Source organism: Chionomys nivalis, chromosome 1 (assembly GCF_950005125.1).
Source record: "Chionomys nivalis chromosome 1, mChiNiv1.1, whole genome shotgun sequence".
Classification (NCBI taxonomy): Eukaryota; Metazoa; Chordata; class Mammalia; order Rodentia; family Cricetidae; genus Chionomys; species Chionomys nivalis.
Genome location: NC_080086.1, coordinates 162,315,191 through 162,341,001, shown reverse-complemented (window position 1 = coordinate 162,341,001; position 25,811 = coordinate 162,315,191). Strand labels below are relative to the sequence as shown.

The window sequence follows — 25,811 nt, the reverse complement described above, 5'->3', positions numbered from 1 at the left end:
TTCTTGCCATTACTGCATGTATGGGTATAGCTTGCCACACTGGTCATTATTACATTTCACAGGGTTCAGAGCTGGGTAAAACTGTTCATGATCCCCCACACGGCCAGAAGCCTTCATAGCACCTTCCAATACTAAAAGAATATTTTAGTTAGGGTTCCTATTGCTGTGAAGAGACACCATGACCATGGCAAGTCTTATAAAGGAAAACATTTAATTTGGGCTGACTTACAGCTTCAGAGCTTTAGTCCATTATCTTCATGATGGGAAATATGGTGGCATGCCGGTAGACATGGTGCTAGAGAAGGAGCTTAGAGCTCTATAACTGGATTCATAGGCATCAGGAAGAGACAGTAAATCACTAGGCCTGGCTTGAGCTTCTGAGACCCAAAGCCCACCGCTAGTGACATACTTCCTCCAATAAGGTCACACCTATTTCAACAAGGTCACTCCTCCGAATACTGCCATTTCCTATGAGTCTATATGGGGCCATTTTCTTTCAAACCACCAGAGAGCTACCCATCAGGAACGAAGATTTCTTGTGAGTCCACATTGATTTCTCCATGTTCTATGACTAACATGTGTAGTGTCTGTAGCAATATAGTCTCACCATCAAGTTCTAGTGGTCAACCAAGAGCAATGGCAATGGGTTGTATTGTTTGGGGGCCTGTGGAATACCTCTGTCCAACAAGCAGAGGAGATATATCTCACACTGAGTACTGGGCTTTTTATTTTTCAATATATGGTCTGGGATGGGCATAATCTCTACATATTAAGTTGTTCTGACAAATTTCTGCTGATTCACCTCTTGATTAGCCTATGTTATCTTTATTTTTCTTCCCACTTGGCATTAGCTAGTCTGACTTTGTACTGACTGTTTTTTCCAACTAAAAACACCATTTTATATTTGTAATATTAAAAAATAAGTCTCAGATATATAAAAACTGGCTAGAACTTTTTTTACTTGTTACATAAGAATTGCCATCTTACATGTCCAGACTATCACCAGATCTTTGTCTCTTCTAGGAGTTAGGGTTAGGATCCTGAGTATGAATGGCAGGAGGTGCTGGGGCCTGGGAAAGCACTCTGTGCAATATAATATTCTCAGCTTTGATTTTGAAGCAGAAGTCTGCACAGCAGCTTACAGATTTCCACGTACCTTTCATGATGTGACCTGTGAGTCTTTTGATGTCTAACAAGACATTAAAGATTGGCCTCTTGTGTCCTCACCCCAGCAGCCTGTCCTGGCAGGTAAAATCCCAGAAGGCAGAGATGTAGACAGGCCCCATGATTTCTGCAGGGGACAGAGGGTCCTCCCTAGAGTGGTTCACCCTGAGTCCTTCAGTCTGTGAGAGGATCTTTCCCCGTGCCCTTCAGTGGGGCTTTTGTGTTGGCACCTAAACCCTCAGAAGATTCAGGACACTTCTTGGTGGTCCTGGCGCTGCTGGCCTTCTTCAAAGTGCCACTGTCCTTTGAGGCAGAATCATCGGGGCCACCTTTGACCCTAAGCTGCCACTAGGAGACTGTCGTGGTGATGCCAGAGGCTCTGGACACAGGTGAAGTATCCGTTCACATGCACCAAGATGAAGAGGCCACCATATTTCAAGCAAAGCTTGGGATGAGGAGAAAGGCTCGAGAGACACCTGGAGCCTGAGGTGCTTTGGGCTCTTCCTTGGGGCTTTATGGGTCTTGTGAGTTGGCTGACTTTGTTTTCTTTGGGTCTCTGTCTGGGGATGTTTCGGAGGGGCTTGGTGCCGGGCTTCCTGAATAAGGCCCCGGGCTGTACCAAGGCCTTCTTCCCTGACCACACCCACTCATGCTGCCACTGGAACGGGGCAGCCTGGGCTCTTCTGCCCCAGGCCCACTCATATGAGGCCTCCTGGGCTAAGTGTCAGATGTCCCCCGTACTGAGCTCCTTCGTGATAGCAGTGTCTATGCTGCTGGGTGTCTCCTGAGGGGAGGCCCTGAATGTCGGCTCCGGATGCTTCCAGGACCCTGCTTCCCTGCTGGAATTGAAGATGGGTACCGCCTTGCGCATGCGCTCATTCTCAGAGGCTTTCAAGGTTCTCACAGGTTTGGGTGCTGCCCCTTGGCTGCGCCAGGCACTGACTGGCTTTGAGCCCCCCCCCTCTCCCCCCCCCCCCCCCGGTGATAGCTCTTTGAGGGAATTCTCTTTAGTGCCGTGATATCCTTTCCTTTGCTGGGTCTGTCCTTCGAAAGGCCACCCTGACAGCTGGACTCGGGAGCAGGTACCTCCCCAGGGGAACTGGAAGCAGGGTTGGAGAAGATCTGGCTGCTGCCTGCCTCTCCAGCCCCAGATAACACTGAGCCACCCCCTTCTCTCTCTTCCTCCAGCTCTTCTCCCCCGGGTCTGGAGTTGGTTCCCTCTGAGCTGTCCAGAGTCAGTGAGAAGTCTGTGCTATCGGAGACATATAGCAGAAGCCCGGGAGCAGAAGCCCGGGATCCTTACCTTCACGGTCAGTGACAACCAGAAACACAAGAGCTTCACTGCTGGGTTCATCAGAGACAGCCCTGTCATCCTCCCCAGCTGGGCTGAGACCCTCCTGGGGACCTGTGTCCTTGGGTGTGAGGCTGTCACCAAACATCAAAGGATTGCGAGCTCTGGTCCCCTGGAGAGAGCAGCTCTGTAGGACACAAGTCATTTAGATGCTTCCCCCAGGCTCCTGGGACTCTGGAGGTCAAACTGGGCCAACCCTGTGACACATTCATGTTCCCTAGATCCAATGGTAAGAGAGGAGGGCTTTGTGTGGGACCCAACCCCATAGGTTCACCGGTCCTTTTCCGGAGAATACTTGCCCTGCCCCTCAGTGGGAAAGGAGTTGCTGGCTCAACCAGCCTGAGTGTAGGAAGGAAGCTGATTCTGTCAAGCCAAGGCAGGCAGGGGAGAGGATGGGGGAGTGGAGAGGGCTTTCTCCTGCTTCTTGGAGGCATGAGGTTATTGCGCAAAGTTAGGGTCGTGGTTCTGCTGTTTGCTGGGCTCCATCCAGGTGATGATGGGTCTGCTCCGGGGTAAACTGAATTTGTTGGGGTCCTCTGGACTGCTGATGACACTCTCCAAGAAGGTCAAAAGCTCTCGGACATGTCAGCAGAGATGCCCAGGGTGAGGCGAGAGCAACGGGTGTTGGAGGGGTGCCCAGAGAGAAAGAGCGACAGGATGGTTGTCTGGGAGGACCGTAGGAGGGCTGGTGGGTCCGGGTTTCAGAAAGGATGACAGATCTTCTGTGCCCTTCTTAGCTGGCATCTCTACATCATTCTCACTGCTGCTCCTGCCAAAGCCCTGAGCTCCCCAGTCGTCCAGGAATGTCGCTTCCGTTCCAGCCTCTGTAGCTATTTCCACTCTTGTTCATCCGGGTCATGGTTGTCCTTAACTGCTTTGTTGACTACAGATACAGAATACAAAAGTCTCTGAATATCTTGAAGCATCTATCCAGTTTCATTGTTTGTCTTCACAGAAAATAATCTATAAGGCATGAGCCTTGCCCTGCAGCTCCCGTTTCCAGAGTCCCAGCTCCAGTTCCAGTTCCACAGAAAACTGGGGGAAGTCTCCCATCCGCTGAGCCAGCTCCTGGTCCCGCTGGATGTTTTCCTGAGGCGATTTTGTTCTGACAAAGAGCGAGTGTAGCTCCAAATCAGTGACATCCAGAGATAATCTCCAGGTCTCCTGAACATGCTGCAACTTCTCAGAAAAGTGTAGAAGGATGGCATCTTGCTTCTGGGCTTTTTGAGTGACAAAATGCAGAAGATTCATCCCAGGTTTGTTTGCTCTTGTGCAATTTGAGTAAAGAAGACAGTTTAAATCCTACAGCGTTGCCAGCATCCTTCCGGCACTCATGATGTTCACAGCCTGGAGCACCAAGTGTAATATTGAATGTAGCTCCTCACTCTCACTCAACAGCAGCTCTTTTGTAGTAGTTTTTTTTAGCATTGTTATGTCTTTGTACAGAGAAGAGCAAGATGGCAGGAATTCCTTTCTTAGCACCATGGCTTCAGTCCGAACTGAATAGTTTGGCACCTGAATCCAACCGTACAGAAAGGAATCTGCAAGAGAAAGCTTGAACACACCGCTGTTAAATGTCTTTAACTTCTTTACCTCCTCTGACGTTGGCAGAAGCTTAAGGATTTCTCAAAGTGTCTTTGACCCGAAATGTTCACTCTTCCCTTGGTGGATATCTTCTACGATGGACTGAGGAGACCTTGGAAAGAAGAGGAGCTGCATTTGCTGGTGTGCCACCAGGGACACAAGCCTATGGAAATTCTGCACTGACTGTTTTTGCTGCTTGGAAAAAGTCTTGAGAATTTAGTAAGCACTTGTCCAAAGTCCTCACTGAAGGGTTTTTTGTTTGTTTTCTGTTTTCTATTGCTACAGGCTTGGGACTTTTCTGGTTTCAACATACTCTCTGTTTAATATCAACCACTAACTAGAGTTGGGTAGATGTCTTAGTGCCTAACAGCACTTCCTGTTTTTGCCAAGTACTCAAGCTTGGTTCTAGCACCTGTGTCAGGTGGCTCATGACCACATGCAACTCCAGTTCCATGGGATCCAATGCCTTCTTCTGGCTTCCAGAGACTGTATTTATTGTGCACAAACCCACTCTTGAACAACAACATAGGCACATTTTTTTTTTAAGAAAAGACTAACCAGAGGCTAAACATGCTTTGTTTTGTCTTTTAAAATAAATTATGTACAGATTCTTGTCTTAGCTTCTGTTCTTGTTGCTGTGATCAAGGAATCTGACAAAAGCATGTTGAGGAAAAGGGGAGTTTATTTAGCTCGAAGTTAAAGGTACAGTCCGCCATGATGGGGAGGTCAAGGCAGGAGGATCAAAGCATCTGGGTCACATCACAAAACACAGTCAACATTAAAAACAAAGCAGAGCAATGCATGCATGCATACATGCTGCTGTTTACCCAACCCATTTCCACTATATACACCGTCTAGGATTCCCACCAGGGCCTACAGTGGGCAGGGAAATCAAGATAATTCCCCAGGAAGGCTCGCATTTTCATCTCTCAGGAGATTCTGCATCATGTCAAGTAGAAATTGACACTTACCATGACTCTCTAGTATAAATACTTAACATCCTGCATCTCCTTCTATCATCTGCCTAGTACAGGAAAACAAGTTTCTTTATATCACTGAAGCTTGCGTTTCCTCATTAATGAATCATTTTGAAGGTTTTTTTCCGAATAGAAAGGATCATTTGGGAAGAAACCTTAGTATTTTAAATCATGAATAAAAGGTAACTTTCTAATGTTATTAAATTTGTCATTAGATAATTTCACACATAGACACAACGCATATTGATCACTTCCACCTCTTATCCCTACCACTCCACTCCCGTCAAACCTCCTCTTCCCCACAGTCTCTCATGCTCATATCTATTCATTTTCAGTCAGTGATTATACCCAGGGCCATCTGTGTAACCATGGGTTTGGAGATATGCATTAGAACCTTGGTGGGCTCAGCAATGGAAACACAACTAAGACCGTAATCACCCTCTCCCAGAGTCTATGAATAGCCAGTAGTTCAGCTACAAAAGGGAAATATCTCATGAGTCTCTTCCCTTTCCATGACCGATTGACAAGGCCAGGTTCATGTGATACCGAGTGCAAGTGAACACAAATGTGAGTTAATGAACACAACAGTTGTATTGAGTTTAGAGAGAGCAGCCCATGTACAGCTTTATCCCATAAGAAGAAAAGTGTGAGAAGAAACTGCATGAGAATTTGCCTGACTTGCAAATCAGCAGGGGTGTGATCTGTGTTAATGAGTGTAAGGAAAGAGGAGAAGAAGCGGAGCTGATTGAGAGAATATGCAACAGAAAGAGGGGCACAGCCTATATACCCTTCCTCAAATGTACAGAACTAAAGCTATGAGGTCAATGATACCTCAGAACAGCTTGAGTGTTCTCTGACTTGTGGCTGTGGGGATGCATGGGATCTTGGAAAGAGAAGTGGCTATAAGTGTCCCATGAGTTTCATGAGGAAGTGCTTAGAAGCACTAAGCAAATGACTGAGCATGTAATCAGAGGTGTATCCTGGCTTACTTACTTACTTATAAATGACTGAGCATGGAATCAGAGGTGTATCCCGGCTTACTTACTTACTTACAAATGACTTGAGCATGGAATCAGAGGTGTATCCCAGCTTACTTACTTACTTACAAATGACTGAGCATGGAATCAGAGGTGTATCCCGGCTTACTGACTTACTTACAAATGACTGAGCATGGAATCAGAGATGTATCCCGGCTTACTTACTGACTTACAGATGACTGAGCATGGAATCAGAGGTGTATCCTGGCTTACTTACTTACTTATAAATGACTGAGCATGGAATCAGAGGTGTATCCCGGCTTACTTACTTACTTACAAATGACTGAGCATGGAATCAGAGGTGTATCCCGGCTTACATACTTACTTACAAATGACTGAGCATGGAATCAGAGGTGTATCCCGGCTTACTGACTTACTTACAAATGACTGAGCATGGAATCAGAGGTGTATCCCGGCTTACTTACTTACTTACAAATGACTGAGCATGGAATCAGAGTTGTATCCTGGCTTACTTACTTACTTACAAATGACTTGAAGCATGGAATCAGAGGTATATCCCGGCTTACTGACTTACTTACAAATGACTGAGCATGGAATCAGAGGTGTATCCCGGCTTACTTACTGACTTACAAATGACTGAGCATGGAATCAGAGGTATATCCCGGCTCACTTACTTACAAATGACTGAGCATGGAATCAGAGGTGTATCCCGGCTTACTTACTGACTTACAAATGACTGAGCATGGAATCAGAGGTGTATCCCGGCTTACTGACTTACTTACAAATGACTGAGCATGGAATCAGAGGTGTATCCCGGCTTACTTACTTACTTACAAATGACTTGAAGCATGGAATCAGAGGTATATCCCGGCTTACTGACTTACTTACAAATGACTGAGCATGGAATCAGAGGTGTATCCCGGCTTACTTACTGACTTACAAATGACTGAGCATGGAATCAGAGGTATATCCCGGCTCACTTACTTACAAATGACTGAGCATGGAATCAGAGGTGTATCCCGGCTTACTTACTGACTTACAAATGACTGAGCATGGAATCAGAGGTATATCCCGGCTCACTTACTTACAAATGACTGAGCATGGAATCAGAGGTGTATCCCGGCTTACTTACTGACTTACAAATGACTGAACATGGAATCAGAGGTGTATCCCGGCTTACTGACTTACTTACAAATGACTGAGCATGGAATCAGAGTTGTATCCCGGCTTACTTACTTACTTACAAATGACTTGAAGCATGGAATCAGAGGTGTATCCCGGCTTACTGACTTACTTACAAATGACTGAGCATGGAATCAGAGGTGTATCCCGGCTTACTGACTTACTTACAAATGACTGAGCATGGAATCAGAGGTGTATCCCGGCTTACTTACTGACTTACAAATGACTGAGCATGGAATCAGAGGTATATCCCGGCTCACTTACTTACAAATGACTGAGCATGGAATCAGAGGTGTATCCCGGCTTACTTACTGACTTACAAATGACTGAGCATGGAATCAGAGGTGTATCCCGGCTTACTTACTGACTTACAAATGACTGAGCATGGAATCAGAGGTATATCCTGGCTTACTTACTTACATTTTGTTATTGGTAAAATGACTATGAAAACTTCTATATTCTACTCTAAGTAGATCGAAGACCACAACATAAAACACGTGTGCTGAATCTGATAAAGAAAAAGTGGGAACTAGCCTCGAAATCATTGATGCAGGAGAAGGCTGCGAGCACAGGCCCTAAGATCAACAATCAATAAACATGACCTCATGAAACTGAAAAGTTTCTGTGAGACAAAGGACAGTTTATTCAGACAAAGAGGCTGCCTACATAATGGAAAAACATTTTTTTTTATTTCTCACCAACCACATATCTAATAAAGGGCTAATATAAAAATATATAAAGAATTAAAAATATTGATATCAAAAGTAAAATAACCTAAACAGGATTCTCAGAAGAAAAAAAAATTGCTTTTCAAATGGCTGAGAAACAAAGAAATGTTTAATATCCTTAGTTATCAGGGAAATGCAAATCAAAACTATTTGGGGATTTCATCTTATACCCACCAGAATGGCTAAGATCAATAAAACAAATGACAGCTCAGGCTGGCGAGGATGTGGAGTAAGAGGACAGTCAGCTATTGCTGCTGGGAATGTGAACTTGTACAGCCACTATAGAAATCAGTGTGGTAGTTCCTTAGGGACATAACAATTGATCCACCTCAAGATTCAATCATAAGACTCTTGGGTATATACCCAAAGGTTGCTTCATCCTACCATAGAGATCCTTGTTCAACCAACACTGCTGCTCTATTCATAATAGCCAGAAGCTGGGAACAACCTCAAAAAAGGATAAAGAAAATGTAGTACATTTGCACAATGGAGGGGGATGAGGAAGGGAATATGGGGAGGGACAGCTAAAATTAAGGGTCATTTGAGAGGTAGTATGGAAACCTAATACAGTAGAGGTTTTCTAAAATATATATGTATATGATGATGATATACGTATATACCCACACAACATACCCAACATGATGGTGATTGATCTAAATGAAACTGCCAAATAACAAGAGAGACAGAGCCCCAACTGGCCATCTCTTGTTACCAAACTAGACTTTCAGTACTGCAATTGGATTACATCTAATTGAGTAGTTGGCCAAAGGAGTCCCATGGGAATTCCCCCAAATCCCAGACAGTTTCCAAGACTATAGATTACTTTCCCCAAACTGACTGCAAGGTCCCATTTCTGAAGACAATACCCACACAACATGGAGAAGTAGACATGGTGCCTACATAGAATCTTTGCCCCTAGGTTCTAGTGTTTTGGATACAGGAAAATACTTTACATTCTACCAAAGGAGAAGCATAAGCACCAAACCATCACAAACCCTCTGATCTACAATTCCTCTCTGATTATGTGCTAGTGCAATGGTGGCACTAGTTTGTGGGAGTAACCAACCAATATCTGTCTTGACTTAAGACTCACTCTGTCAGACGAAACTCATACCTGACACTGAATGACCAAGAACCAGAGACCAGAGAGCCTAGGGACCTAGTGGAAAACCAATACTAGTGACATATATATATATATATATATATATATATATATATATATATAATGTAGCAATTAAGTGACTCCTAATAACATTCTGCTATACTCACAGATCAGTGCCTTGTTTAACCATTATCAGAGAAGCTTCCTCCTACAGCAGATGGGAACAAATACAGAAACCCAGAGCCAGACAGTGTGCAGAGACTGAGAAACCTTGGAACACCCAGCCTTAAATGGTATGTCTTCATCAAATCCCTCCCCTCAGGACTTTGGGAACCCCGAGGAAGAAGAGGACGAAATACAAGGCCACCCTCATATATAAAAGAAACATTTCTGAAGCTTAAATCACACATTAAACCCCACACACTAATAGTGGGAGACTTCAACACTCCACTCTCACCACTGGACAGGTCTGTCAGACAAAAAATTAACAGAGAAATAAAGGAATTAAGAGATGTTATGACTTCAATGGACTTAACAGACATCTATAGAACATTCTGTCCAAATACAAAAGAATATGCCTTCTTCTCAGTACCCCATGGAACCTTCTCAAAAATTGACCACTTACTTGGTGACAAAGCAAACCTCAATAGATATAAAAAATTGAAATAACTCTATGTATCTTAACAGATTACCATGGGTTAAAGTTAGAATTCAACAGCAACACTAATTTTAGAAAGCCCACAAACACATGGGAATTGAACAATGCTCACCTGAAATCCAATGGGTCAAGGAAGAAATAAAGAATTTAAAGACTTCCTAAAATTCAATGAAAATGACCACACAACATACCCAAATTTATGGGACACAATGAAAGCAATGTTAAAAGGAAAGTTCATAGCATTAAATGCCTACATAAGGAAGCTAGAAAAATACCACACTAGCAATAACAGAACACCTGAAAGCTCTAGAACTAAAAGAAGCAAACTCACCCAGGAGGACTATATGATAGGAAATAATCAAATTGATAGCTGAAATCAACAAAATAGAAACAAAGAAAGCAATACAAAGAATCAATGAGACAAAGAGTTGGGTTTTTTTTGAGAAAATCAACAAAATAGATAAACCTTTATCCAAACTAACCAAAAGGCAAAGAGAGAATATCCAAATTAACAAAATCAGAAATGAAAAGGGGGACATAACAGACACGGAGGAAATCCAGAGAGCCATCAGGTCATACTCTGAAAAGCTGTATTCCAGAAAATTGGACAACTTAAAGGAAACGGACATTTTTCTGGATAAATATCACTTACCAAAATTAAATCAAGACCATATAAGCAAATCAAATGGACCTATAACCACAAAGGAAATAGAAAAAGTCATCAAAAATCTCCCAACCAAAAATAGCCCAGGATCAAACAGTTTCAGCACAGAATTCTACAAAATTTTCAAAGAAGAACAAACACCACTACTCCTCAAATTGTTCCACGCTATAGAAACAGAGAAGGATCATTGCTGAACTCTTTTTATACGGTTACAGTTACCCTGATACCCAAAACACACAAAGACACTACTACAGAAGAGAATTGCAGACCAATCTTACTCATGAACATTGATGCAAAAATACTCAATAAGGCAGACAGAATCCAAGAGCATATCTGAAAAATCATTTACCATGATCAAGTATGCTTCATCTCAGAGATGCAGGGATGGTTCAACATATGAAAATCCATCAATGTAATCCACTGTATAAACAAACTGAAAGAAAAACCCCACATGATCATCTTATTCCTCTTATTAAATGCTGAAAAATTTTTCAACAAAGTTCAACACCCCCTCATGATAAAAGTCTTGGAGAGAACAGGAATACAAGGAACATACCTAAACATAATAAAGGCAATATACAGCAAGCCAATAGCCAACATCAAACTAAATGGAGAGAAACGCCCAGCAATTCCACTGAAATCAGGAACAAGACAAGGTTGTCCACTGTCTCCATATCTATTCAATATAGTACTTAAGTTCTAGATAGAGCAATAAGACAACAAAAGGAGATCCAGGGGACAGAAATCAGAAAAGAAGTCAAACTCTCACATCTACTGACAGTATAATAGTATAAATGGACCCCAAAATTTTACCATGGAACTCATAAACACCTTCAGTAATGTAACAGGATACAAGATTAACTCAAAAAAGATCGGTAGCCCTCTTTTATACCGATGATAATGTGCAGGAATTGTTCCTTTGAGCTCTGAAGTTTTTTAACTGCTCAACACAATTTCAGGGTTTCAGCTGTGGCTTACACTGTTGGTAGGTGAATGATTAGACTGATCACTGGGGACATACAGTCATGAGATTTTTAGGTAGAATCTCTCATTTAAACTTTTACATTTAAACTTTATTTTACTTAAAACCTTTGAATTAAATACTAGATAAATATTAGATGTGTTTTTAGGAACTTCTAAAATTTGTTGTAAACTGTTATCTTCTATTTATTTTAGCCTCTTGAGCTGTACAGGATCATTGGCTTAATGCTTTATTTGGCTGTGCAGCCATTCCTCACCCCTCTCCAGAAAGTAAAGAAACCCTTTACCTGTGACTTTGTAGGTCTCCCAAGGTTTCCAGCAGCACCACCGTTCTTTCTGCCACTATACCTAGCTATTTTAGGAATTTCATGTATTTGGAGTTTCTGTTTTTGTGCCTGATGTATTGCATTATGAGAGCCTAACAGTTCACCCATGCTGGTAGCATTGCCATAATTTGCTTCCCTCCCTCCCTCCCTCCCTCCCTCCCTCCCTCCCTCCCTCCCTCCCTCCCTCCCTCCCTCCCTCCCTCCCTCTTCTCCCACCCTTCCTTCCAAACTGCCTCCTTTCCTTCCTTTTTAGATAAGAGTTTCTGTGTGTAGCCCTGACTGTCCTGGAACTCACTCTGTAGTCCAGGCGGGGCTCCATCTCACAGATATTCACCTGCCTCTGTGTCCTGAGTGCTGGAACTAAAGTCCTGCATCATCACTGTTGGACTGTTTCCTTTTCTTTTTAAAGCGCAGCTAGACACTCAGCCCCCGGGGTCCTGGAGACAATCAGAGGCATTGGGAAGTCGAGTCAAGCAGGAACTCGTTTATTTCCTTATAACATGCAATTTATAAAGCAAAACCTCACAAATCCCAGAAGAAGCGGATGGGAAGTCAACCAATCACATCTGCAGTCACATCTGCGTGAGCCTTGGCTTCTATAGCTCCTAATGGGGATCACTGCGGGCATCAGGCACTTTACATCATCTTACCCCATCTCTAACTCCAATCATCTTCTTATGAATAAGTCATATTCCCCCCACCCTCCGCCCTTGCTCCCCTTCAGCTCCATCTTGGCTGGGAAAATTCCTCACGGGCTTTGCAATGGTACCTTTTTCGAATTTCGCACCTTTTTCTAACTGTTACGCTTTTGGCATAGCTCTTACTCTTTTGGCGCCAACTGCGCCTTTTTTCTAATGGTCATTTTCTTTGCGCTACCTTGGCCATCGCAGCCTCCTACATGGTCATGCTCTATTCAGCCTACACCCTCTGTCCTGCCCAGCAAGACAGGATACATTGGCATGCTGTCTGGATAGTCTCTTGCCCAGCTGGCAACTCCTGGGCTCTGGGGCTCTGGCGTTATGTGGGCTTAGGGGCATATCCACCTCCCCATGGACCTGACGCTCTGGCTGTCACACCTGAAAGGCTGCCCCTCATCCAGTGTGGAGGTAACTGGAGCTTCACAGTCTTCAGTGGCAGGCTGACTTCATCCTTAGAGGGCTTGCTCATGCAAGTGTTGGTGGGACATTTGACCCAGTTCCATGAGGAACTGTAATTTGTAATCTTCAGTCTTTGGGGGTCATGAAGCTTTTTCTTTGGAGTGTGGGGAGGACCATTTTCGACTTCTGTGTATGCTCCTGTGGCAGGACAGTATCAGTGAGTGAGTCGTGTATGAACGCAGTGCACCGGGGGTTGGAGTTTATTGACCTATGGTATTGGGGTTGATAACTCCCTGTCTTGTGGTCAGCTAACAGTGGTTGTTTTGATACAGGCAGATCTCCAAGTGGAGCAGACCCGGCAGCACTTCTATGAACTCTCTGGAATATGTGTGCAAGCTCCAGGAAATCCAAGAAAGAAAGAAGTTTGAGTTTGTGAAACCTGTGAGTAGCAGAGCAAGCTTTGCTGTGGGTTCGCAAAGTGAGAGACAGAGCAAGGTCTGGGACGGGTGCACACAGCTAGCCACAGTGTGTCCATGTGAACAGTTAGAGACAGAGCGAGGCCTGGGACGAGTGCACACCGCTACTCACAGTGTGTGCTTGTGAACAGCGAGAGACAGAGCGAGGCCTGGGACGGGTGCACACAACTAGTCACAGTCTAGGCAAACATCTAGACGAGGGGGAGGCCTTGTCCGCACAGCCCCTGTGAGGGGGCACTTGCTATGTGTGATCTCCTGCACTGCAGCCGGCACAGATTCTGTCGTCCTCCACGGCTGCAGCGAATGTGACTGACAGAGCTAATGCTCCGAGATACTAGTTTTCAGTGTCTTTAAAGTAAGTTTGCTTGTTTAAACGTGCTTTTGTTTCAAGTATTTATTGTGATTTCTAAGTCATTCTGTAGCTTTTGAAGCAGTTTTGTGAATGGCTAACACTAGTTTTTAAATTTATTTTAGCTTTATTTTCATATGTGTACTTGTGTGGGTTTGTGCATGTGAGAACAGGTGAAAGTGGAGGCCAGAGATGTCGGGTCTCCCTGGAACTGGGTTAGTAGGTGGGTTGCCATTCAATGTGGGTGCTGGGAATTTAGCTTGATTCCTCTAGAAGAGCAGAACATATTCACAGAGCCATCTCGGCCAGCCCCTAGAAACACTGGTTTTGTTATTATATAGGTGTCTTCTAATAAGTTCAGTTACTTACATAGCCAAAATTCCATGTTTCAATGTGGAAGCAGTTTCACAGGGTTTGCACAGTTTTACAGAACAAAGAAAGTCATAAGTCAAGGCAACAAAATACATTTGTGGGCACATCAGGGATGCTGGTACATAGAGATTTGGGAAGTGGTACTCTATAGGCTCAAGAGGCGATCTGATAACCTTCTTAGAGCTCTTGGTTTGCAGAAGTGGATGTTCTGCTAAGTTAATAGTTTCAAGAAGATTTTTATTTATTATCATGAGGTGCTAGTTCCGATACAGTGGCAGCAGGGTGGTGGTGGCACACCTTTAATCTGAGCATTTAGGAAGCAGAGGAAGGTGGATCTCCAGAGTTCCAGGACAGCCTGGTCTACAGAGTCAGTTCCAGGACAGGCAGGGATAGACAAACAAACCCTGTGTGTTTTGAAAAGACAAAGAAAAGAGGGAAGGAAGACAGGAAGAAACTCAGATACTGAGTGAGGCAAGGAGCTAAAACTAGCATAAGATAATTAGCCTCTGAACCTATCAAATTCAAACCTCTTCACAGTATTGAAATTCTACCTGGTCCATCTGTCTCTGCAGACATAATACAGACTTATTCCAGGAGCCTGTTGTTTTTCACAGCCAGTTTCTTTTCAGACATTTTTATTCACACAAACTAAGTGTGTTGCAAGGACGGCCGCTTGTTCTTCCTGCTGCCTGGCTAGCGTAGACCTGAAATAATCACACAGCAACTGTATTAATTAAATAACTGCATGGCCCATTAGCTCTAGCTTCTTGTTGGCTAACTCTTACATATTAATTTAATCCATCTCTATTAATCTGTGTGTCACCACATGGCAGTGGCTTACTGGCAAAATTTTGGCATGTCTGACTCTGGTGGTAGCTCCATGGCTTCTCTCTGACTCCACCCTTCTTCCTCCCAGCATTTAGCCTAGTTTTCCCTGCCTACCTAAGTTCTGCCTTCCTATAGGTCTAAAGTAGTTTCTTTATTCATTAATGGTAATCACAGCACACAGAGGGGATTCCCACATCATAAGTGAACTTTTTTCTTCATAATACAAAGTAAATTAAACCAGGTATGGTAAAGTACACCCAGAATACCAGCACACAGGAGGTAGAGGCAAGAGGATTCCTGTGAGTTCAGTGCCAGCTTTGGATATATAGCAAGTACTTCTGATAGCCACATGCTATGAACACACATAGGAACTCACATACACATACACATAGGAACACACATACACATAGGAACATATACACATGCACATAGGAACACACACATTAGAAGACACACACACCCAAAGTGTATTAAAAATATTAAGGGAATTTTGAAGGCAATGCCAGGCATGGACTCATGCCTGCAGTTCAAGAAGCTGGGAGACAAAAGCAGAAGGATCAAAGGTTCCAGACTATTTTTGTCTACATAGTAAATTTGAGACTAGCCTGGGCTACATAAAACCCTGCACCCTCCCATTTTGTGGGGAGCAGAGTAGGTGCTGATCTTTTTCCCTGACTGAGAGTTGCAACTTCTACCTTCTGAGTTTTTGGACATAAGATTCTTTTCCTCCCCTGTAAGCTGTAAAATCCAGCTATTTCATCACCATGTGAATATTTTTCCCATCTACCTGTGCTATCTATTATCTCATAAAACCTCTGAAGCACTTAAATGCTCATCTATCCTGGTAACTATCTTCCATACTGCTATGTTGTATTTAATGTCCTACAAAAAGGACCAAAAACATTAAGCATATCCTGGCTCTAAGTATATCCTGGTTTCCTGATAAGTCAGGATATCCCAACACCACTACTCGACCACATTCCCCTACCATCTGCCCTTTATGATATACCTTGTTTGGGATTGACTCACAGCCTTGACAAAAGTTATGCATCCCTGGAGCTGGAAAGAGAATCATCTTTTGGGCTACTTGCTGTTACTGGTCCATTCCTTACTATGACATCACAAAAAGCCTTTGTGAGAAGTTATTGAAATCTCTTCACATAAGGCTCTGCAGCAGTCTGCAGGTCGCCTTGATGCTGCAGAGAAACTCTTGTTGGATGGAGAGGACCTGGACTTCCACACTTGACCTGATAAACTGGACTCTCCTAATCTCTTGGACTTTGACATTGGGAGATTTCCTCTTTGTTGTTTGGATTTTGTGTTCTGATTTCTTTTTGATACGTGAACTCAGTGCTTTTGGTTGAGGCATGGATTTCTGTTTATGTGTTCATTTTGCTTAATTATTGCATTTAGGAGTTTTTGCCATGATTTACTTTGGTTTCAGTTTTCTTTTTTTAAACCTTATCTGTGTGAAGTAAAAAATCCCCTGTAACATTTGTATAGATGCATGCAGTGACCTGGGATCTTTTACATCTGCTCTGTGGCATTGCAGCTGTCCCTTGGGTGTACCCCAATATCCCCCGTTTCAATTAAGGTTCTAGCTACTGATCCACAGCTCTAGTCACCATTTCTCTGGAACTGGGGGGGGGGGTGCAGTACGAACCTCATGCCTATTTTTTTTTAGAGAATGACAAAAATTGATGTTTTTGTGCCTGAGCATGGGCCTCTTCACTTCACCTCCTTACATGCTTGTTATCAAATAGTTTCCCCGTAGAGTTGTCCTAGGATTCCCTGTTGAACTCACAGTGAACATGAAACATTCATTCTGTCATGTGCTGTTTGACTTTGCGTGAAGAAGCAAGGAATCTGATAACAGATGTACAAGTGGATGTTCGTCAAGGACATTGGAGTACATTCAAGCCTCTCTATGTGTGTGTGTGTGTGTGTGTGTGTTGTGGTTGTGGTTGTTGTTGTTATGGGTTTGGCCTCAAGGTTATATTGGCTTTCTAGACTATGTTTGCAATGATCTTTCCTCGTGTCTTTTTGATGCTTCTGAGGAGCACTGATCTCCGTTATATGGAAAGACTCATCATGCACTTTGTTGGTCCTGGGATGTCCTTGCTAGCAGAGATTGTGTTCCTCTTTCCCTCGCACCCTTAAATTGATCACTTTGCATGTTTTGTAACATCCAGAATTGATCTTCACACTTAGGATGTAGTAGCTGGAAGGCAACAAGTGGTATTTAAATTTAATGACATCTTATCAATGTTAGTGTCTCTTTCATGACTCAAGAAATCTCTTGCTTACAGGAGTATCAACTCTTTAGAGTCAGTTCACATCACACACACACTCAGATCCCTAGATCATACTTGTTCTTCTTTTATATTTCATGTTTTGTCTCACATTTCAAGAATTAGAATCTTCTCTCTGGTTGATACAGGTCCAGAGTTTGTCAGACTTCATCCTTTCAAATCACCGGATCTTTGTTTCTTCGGTCTTTGATTCAAGGGACCACTTATTTCATCTCTGATCTTTCTTATGCTTTCTCATAATTGCTTTGGGGTTTGGGTTGGCGTTTATTTTCTTTTTAACCTCTGACCCAAAGATGTATCATTAGGAGGTTTGAGGGATCTGTCATTTTCCTGATGTAGAAACTGAGAGCCATAAACTTCTCTTCTGCTTTTGTCTTTTTCCTTCTAGTATTTTCTGGTGGTCCCATCCCCCATCTGTCACGGTGAGGATTATGGAGGAAGAATTTCAGTGTAAAAATCTCTGCAATGGAGAAGTATCAACACCAGTCCAGAGAAACTGGCCCCAGGCTGCTCATCGCCACCACTGAAGATGCTCTGTGTTGCTTAGGCCACATGGCCAAAGAAACCCTGGGACTCATAGCAACAAACAGACTTGATGGTGCCTTGGCAAAAAACAATTATGTTCAATGGGAGAAAAAGTAACATTTTTGGTGAAATAGGGCATGCTCCAAAACCCTTTTATATCAGGAGTCCTGCAGTTCCTCACACCCTCCATCCCACCTTAAGGATGAGAGGGAGCGAACCTGCCTTGCCCACCTTCTTGGCACCTGAGGATAACAATGGGCAGGATGTGAATGAAGGGAGACAGAGAGTACTCCCTCATCTGATAGTGGTATTGATGCTGAAACATCCAAGGACTGACTATTTCTCGTGCCTGGAGGCTTCTAACTCACAGCCGCAGAATGACGGTGGGGAAGCTGAGATCCAGGAGATGGGAATCACCATCACCCTCAGTCAGTCATCCCCCAATGTGCTGTCTCCTGGAAGACACAAACTGCAGCCCCATCCTGGCACCACAGGATGATGCAGAGGTTACTAAAAGCATTATCACACCCAGAGACCTGAATGAATTCTCTCTGGAGTTCATAGAGCTATCACATGACACTATGGATGATGTGGATGCTCCCCCTAACCAGAACACGGAGTATGAAAATGAGATAATAACCCTTGAAGAGTCTCCACCTACCTACCTCTAGCAGGAGCTGCCCCAGGGGGCAGCTGTCTCCTCCAAGAAGAAGTAGCGAAGGTGCTGGAAAGGAGTGAGGAAGCAAATTCGCCATCTGTGTTGCTGTTTATTCTGCTGCCTCCTCACCCCAAAGGAAGGCGACCCAAGCCCCAGGTGAGGGACAGGAAGACATGGGAAATGCAGTCCCAATGAGACTGAGTAGGCATGCCCAGTGACTTTTCCTTGTGTATTTGATCTTTGCTTTTGTAAGGCCCTTTGGCACTGGTACACTGCATCCATTTATAGGACATGAACCCTAGTGTCTGTGACCCTAGAAGGAGCTTTCCCACTGTATTCCTTTATGTGGATTCTGGAGAAGTTGAGCCTGAAGTAGACAAGCAAAGGATGCAACCAGGACAGTGGAGAAAAGGAGAGGGGTTTGGGCTTGGAGAAGGGGGATCAGATTAGACAAGAGGAATCACTTAGAGAGCTATAGGACAGCAGGCTAGCCCAGTGTTAAGTCCTGCCGATGTCAAAGTCACTAACAGAGTCTTTTGTTTGTGTGTCCTTTCAAGGACTGAAGAACAGGCCTGGGTTCATGGTTCTTAAACCATAGGTCTCAGTTCGACCTGGTGTGGTCTACCAGCCACAATAGGGAGCCAGGTCAGAACTTGACAGAGCTGTGTACTCCAAAACATGATGTTCCCTCTTAGACACCTCCAGCAACATGGGTAAAAGCTCTCTACCCCTCCTCTCCCTGTTAGCTCCCACAAGGTAAGCTCATACTTGTCCCAGAACTATGGCTGGACAGAGGAGTCAGACACACGGTCACCTCATTTTAAAGAGACAGCCGTCCAGCTTCTGAAATCCATGTTAGACAATTTCATGTTGCACATAACCTGGGGTCTTCACCAAGTCATCCCCTAATTTTGATACTTATCAATGACCAACTGTAAAAAAGTCCACGTACTGTGCAAGCCCAGGAGGTGAGGAGGCACAGGGCAGAGAGGAGGAGGGGGTGTGTGTGGGACAAGGCAGGAGAGAAGAATATCAGTAAGAGAGTGAGGAGGACAGGGCATGACACTGGGGAAGGGGACGAGAGCCTGCCCATAGGAAATTCCAGTTCCAGTCAGGCAGCTGAGAAGAAAGAGATGATCATGTAGAGTAGGGATGGGGACCTTGCTCAGGCTGATCGGGGGAAACTCCCTGAAGAAGAGATGTATGGGGTGCAGGGCATGAGTTCCCAGGAACAGAAGGGCACGCCTTCCCAGGAGCCTCTTTCTCTTCCTGCTCTAGCCAAACTTGGGCTGATCTGGTAGCATCTGTGTCCTTTGCTTCACTGCCTCCTGCCACCAGGGTCCACGCTGCCCTTCTCATGTTCCAGAAGTTCAGAAACTGTGGTAGTATTTTTATCCCAGTGAGTGAATCTTTGACTTTAACTGACTAAAATTACTGGACTTTTCTGGCTACTGTGAAAAGGTCACTAAGGTTTGAAAGGGCTGGGAACACCACTGCCAGACAAGACTTGGACTGCTCTGTGTCCAGTGATGACATCTGGGGTCTAGATCAGGGGAAACATTCACTGTCATGGAGCTACAAGGTGTCAGCCAGTGTTACTGTGTACATTCTTGCTGAGTGAGGTGTCTGCGGAATCCTCATGGTCACCATGCAGGTTGTGAACAGCTCTCTGTGTCAGCAAGGGTTTCCCAGCTGACAGGGAATCCAGGGTTCATGTCCAAGGGGATTATTTGGATCAGTGGTTCTCAATATTCCTATTACTGCAAACTTTTAATACAGTTCTTCATATTGTGGAGATCCTCAATAAACAGTTACCTTTGCTCCTACTTCATAAGTAAGTTTTCATTGGTTATCAATCATAATGTAAAATATGTTTTCTGATGATCTTAGGTGAGCCTGTGAAAGGCTCATTCGACCCCTAAAGAAGTCGAGACCCACAGATTAAGAAGCGCTGATTTAGACGAATTAGTTTGAGTTCTCCGAGTGTCTCTGTGTGGAAGATGAGTTTCTGAAACCTCATCTTGATGGAATCCACCAATGAATCAGGCTTTCTTATGTCTGCTGAGAACGCTGGCATTGGTCGTTCTGAATGTGGGCATTGTGTCACTTAGCAAATTGCAGTACACTTCCTCGGCCACTGTTGAACACAGCTTGCACATGCAAGTCTCTATGGCAGCCTACAGTGTCGAACTCTACTGGTGTCGATGGTGCATTGGGTCAGCAGGCCATCGTAAGCAGGGCTTGACACTTGTCTCCCAGTGTCTGAATCATTTACCAGATACCCTAGGGCCTTTGAGATAGGAACTTGGTGCAGACAGACATCTACTCTAGCATTCACTTACTGAATTTGTCCATTCCTGCTCTTTCTACTCTATCACCTTGACAAAGCACTGTGACCAAGGCCACTTATGGGAGAAAGCATGTTACTTAGGGGTCCATAGTTGCACAGGGGGACAGCGCATGACCATCTTGATTGGAATCTAGCAACGCAGACAGTTGGAGCTGGGGATGATAGCTGACATTGATTGTCAAGCAACACACACACAGAGAGAGAGAGAGAGAGAGAGAGAGAGAGAGGGAGGGAGGGAGGGAGGGAGGGAGAGAGAGAGAGAGGGAGGGAGAGAGAGAGAGAGAGAGAGAGAAGAGAAAGAGATATTACTTGGAATGTTACTTGGAATGGGTTTGGTTTTAGAATCCTTAAAGCTCTGTGACCCCCTACTGATACTTCCTCCTTCGAGGCCATACCTCCTGTTCCTTCTTAAGCAATTTCACCTACTGGGGATAAATACCCAAACATGTTCATCCATGGGGGCCATTCTTTTTTTTTTTTTTTTTTGGATTTTTTGAGACAGGGTTTCTCCATAGCTTTTGGTTCCTGTCCTGGAACTAGCTCTTGTAGACCAGGCTGCCCTCGAACTCACAGAGATCCGCCTGCCTCTGCTTCCCGAGTGCTGGGATTAAAGGCATGCGCCACCACCGCCCGGCTCATGGGGGCCATTCTTATTCAAACCAAGCCACATATTAACCAGGATGGGGAGAGGAAGCTCTTAGGTAGCATCACCCTGTTATGACTGTTGATGTCCCCACCCTTCTGCTTTTCTTGTACTGTCAGAGAGCAGATGGCACCAGTGTCTCTTTTCTCACGCAAGTGTTCCAGAAAACATCCCCTGAGAGTTGCAAACCTGTGCTTTTATAAACATGTCTGGAAGACAGAAGAGACCCTTGCTCTCCAATTTTATCCACAAAGAAGTTTCTTTTGTGGAGCCCCTCACCTAGAGGAGCCCTGTTTGGCTCTCTGCACCCGATTGGATATTTGTGATGGCCTCACAAGGTCAGAATGGGCCAGATAGTTTCAGAAAAAGAACAAATAACAGGCAAACCCCTCAATTCTCATTGGTAGACAGAACATACAAAACCATCAGAGGTCTGCCTTATGTGACAATGGAAGTCTGACCGCAGTGGCAGCCCGTCAACCAACCCATGCCACAGCCTCTGTGCCCACTTGCTGAAAGAGGTGGGAATTCAGCGTTAGTGTCTTCCAGCCCCTGACTATCATAGACACAGTAGTCAATGTGAGCATAAGTGCTGGACCAGCGCAGGGCACCATGGAATTTAGGGAGTGTCCTGTCAATCAGCTCCTTGTGTTGGGAAAGCTTTCTGAGCAAGCAAAGGGCGATTTTCACAGCTTTCTCACGAGGCCTTGGAAAGCAGGGGAATAGCAAACTCTGTGTGACTCTTACATCATGATCTGTTTCCTGTCATGGAGAAGCTGAAGTGGGGGACAGGTGGGCAGGTGGCCAGACAATTCAGGCTGAGTACCATGGAAGGTTAGAATGTGACACATATGTCTGGTCACCTCTCCTCAAGCAAAGTCTGTCTAGCTAGGGACAATGTGAAAGAAATCTGTTCCTAACAGACAAGGCTATAGAATCCTTGAGGGACACCCTCCAATAAAGCCAGGCCACTTCCTTTCAAAGACTTGAAGACACCAGCCTCATCTGCCCTTCAGACTTACCTCAGGAAAGCATGTGATCTCTTCTCTGTCTGCTTTCAGACAGCAAATCCACACTGCTCATCTTCACACAAGTCAAGAAACCATTTTTTGTTTTGGCCAAACTTCCTGATTCCCCAGGCTGCTCACTGTGGTTTCCTTAGTTTGCAGGCACTCATGAACACATTCAACCACAAGCTCTTCATGCTTCCCATACAGAGCTACAACAGGAGATTAACCACCACACAGGGTCAATTATTCATTTGTTCTGTTGACAAATAGGTTCCTGAGAGATAGCATAAGATGAGAATGTAGCCATCCAGTTGTCCTCCTAGTGACAGGAATAACTCACTCCACCCAGTGCTTGGGCTTCAAACATGAGGGCATGGGCTCAGAACCAGATACCACATAAAAGCCTTGCAAACCAGTGTGAGGATATCATCCTGTCTCTGTGGAGATGAAAGGGAGAAGTCCACCCTTCATCCTTGAACAGATGGTGTAGACTTAGCGGTAAGCTACAGGTTCAAGGAGAGTGTCTCAGAAAACAAGGTAACCGTGACACTTGAGACCTCCTCCTACTGATGCAGGAGAGAACACAGGCAGTGCTCCAGAAAGCACATAAGACCTCCTCCTCCTAATGCAGGAGAGAACACAGGCAGTGCTCCAGAAGGCACATATGACCTCCTCCTGCTAATGCAGGAGAGAACACAGGCAGTGCTCCAGAAGGCACATAAGACCTCCTCCTACTGATGCAGGAGAGAACACAGGCAGTGCTCCAGAAGGCACATAAGACCTCCTCCTACTGATGCAGGAGAGAACACAGGCAGTGCTCCAGAAGGCACATAAGACCTCCTCCTGCTAATGCAGGAGAAAACACAGGCAGTGCTCCAGAAGGCACATATGACCCCCCCCCCACATACACAAATTGGGAGGCATGAAGAAAAGGGAATAGAAAAAAATGGGTGAAGACTTCATCTTTCATAAATTATTGTTTCTTTTTATCATTCTAATTATTATTTATTTTTAATTGATTTTTATTGATCTCTACATTATTCTTTGCTCCCCTCCCCTTCAACCCTCTCCCAAGGTCCCCATGCTCCCAAGTTACTCAGGAGATCTTGTCTTTTTCTACTTCCCAAGTAGATTAGATCTATGTATGTCTCTCTTAGGGTCCTCATTGTTGTCTAGGTTCTCTGGGATTGGGATTTGTAGGCTGGTTTTCTTTGCTTTATGTTTAAAAACCACTTATGAGTGAGCACATATGATAATTGTCTTTCTGGGTCTGGGTTACCTCACTCAAAATGATGTTTTCTAGCTCTATCCATTTGCCTGCAAATTTCAAGATGTTAAATTTTTTTTTGTTTGTAGTACTCTAATGTGTAAATGTACCACATTTTCCTTATCCATTCTTTGGTCAAGGGGCATTTAGGTTGTTTCCAGTTTCTGGCTATGACAAACAATGCTGCTATGAACATAGTTGAGCACATGTCCTTGTGGCATAATTGAGCATCCTTTGGATATACACCCAAAGTGCTATTGCTCGATCTTGAGGAAGATTGTTTCCTAATTTTCTAAGAAATCGCCACACTGACATCTAAAAATGCTGTACCAGCTTACATTCCCGCCAGCAATGCAGGAGTGTTCCCTTACACCACAACCTCTCCAGCATAAGTTGTCATCAGTGTTTTTGATCTTGGCCATTCTTACAAGTTTAAGATGGGATCTCAGAATGATTTGCATTCCTCTGATGACTAAGGATGTTGAACATTTCCTTAAGTGTCTTTCAACCATTTTAGATTCCTCTGTTGAGAGTTCTCTGTTTAGGTCTCTACTCAATTTTTTATTGGATTATTTGTTCTTTTGATGACCAATTTATTGAATTGTTTGTGTATTTTGTATATTTTGGAGATCAGACCTGTCTGATGTGGGGTTAGTGAAGATCTTTTCCTATTCTGTAGGCTGTTGTTTTTTCTTGTTGACCGTGTCCTTTGATTTACAGGAGCTTTTTAGTTTCAGAAGGTCCCATTTATTAATTGTTTTTCTCAGTGTCTGTGCTACTGGGGTTATATTTAGGAAGTGGTCTCCTATGAATGATTGTTCTTATGTGTGGGATCTATTTCTCAACCTGTGATAACCGATTTTGTCCACAGCATTCTAGTGAAAGGCTCCTGCATAACTGTAGTTTTAAATTCATTTTTGTCTCCTCAGATGAGTCTGCTGAAAAGCACTTGTATGACTCGAATCTGTGAAGAACAGCAGGGTAAACTGTGGTCAGCTGCCTCTGTGTGACCACACAGAATGGCAGCTCATAGCTTTGTGTGGAAACCTTTCCCACAGTGTCTCAGTACTGTGGGCCCTATGGCTACTCTTCACTGGATGTCGACACATCAGGACTATATATGAAACAGGAGCAATGTTCCAATCTCCAGGCGTGACATGGAAATTCCTCTGCTTATTATTTTATTATTATTTATTTTATTTAATGTTCACTTGATTTTTATCCTGACCCATCTCTTCACATTGATATAAACCTATGATATCCAATCCCAAGTGAATTGAAATATTACAGCACAGCTTCTCAGTCAGGATTTTCTAATGATTTTCTGTGGCAGGTATTTTTCAAAACTATTCCACAAAAAATCTTTGGCATTGACTCTTGTCGCAGCCCGTGCTTCAGGGCACCTATGCCTTATTGGTAGCTGTGTCTAAAGCACACAGACATGTCACGTCTCCCGCATGGCCACAGGGACACCGGATGCTTCTTACTGCATTGACATGGGTAGTCCAGAAAGTAGTTAGGAAGGTCTGTGCTCAGGGTCCCATGGTCCCAGGGCTCTCATTGGTGAGAAGAAATGGACATTTTTGGGGATGGGCAAATGAAAAGGAGATCTTAAGGTATGTAAAGCTGCAACCATATTGAAAAACATTTATTGGTCAAGAAAAAAAAAAGACCTGAGAAGGTGCCTCAGTTCAGATGTCCCTGCTTCAGCTGTCCAGCCATCAGCACAGACCTGCCTCGGGAAATTTAGAGACACAAAAAGACATCAGAGCAACTAGGGAAAACATGCAAACCAAAGCAAAGGAAGCACACTCAGAAGGCAGAGGCAGGAGGATCTTTGTGAGTTCAATATCGGCCTCATTCACGAAGTGAATTAGTTCCACAATAGAGGGGCTGTTACACAGAGAAACCCTCTCCTGAAAGATCAGAGGAAGCTCAAGAGAGTGGTGTCTGTCCACTGCTTGGTAGGCAAGCATGAAGCCTGATTTCCTGTCTTTGCACCCTCCTTTGCCAAATAGGAATGGTGACATATGCTTGAAATCCCACCGCTGACAAGGCAGACATCTGCTGGTTACTGGGTCTCACTGTCAATGCCACCAGCCTAGCAGAATCACTGAGACCTGATACAAAAAACAAGGTGAGGACCGGGCGGTGGTGGCATACACCTTTAATCCCAGCACTTGGGAGGCAGAGGCAGTCGGATCTCTGT

At 44.2% G+C, this 25,811-nt stretch overlaps 1 pseudogene; it reads right to left on the bottom strand.

The window, feature by feature from the left end:
* Positions 1–9: 9 nt before the first annotated feature.
* LOC130889530 (FH2 domain-containing protein 1-like) lies at positions 10–4,234 on the bottom strand (annotated as a pseudogene).
* Between the last annotated feature and the right edge of the window lie 21,577 nt (positions 4,235–25,811).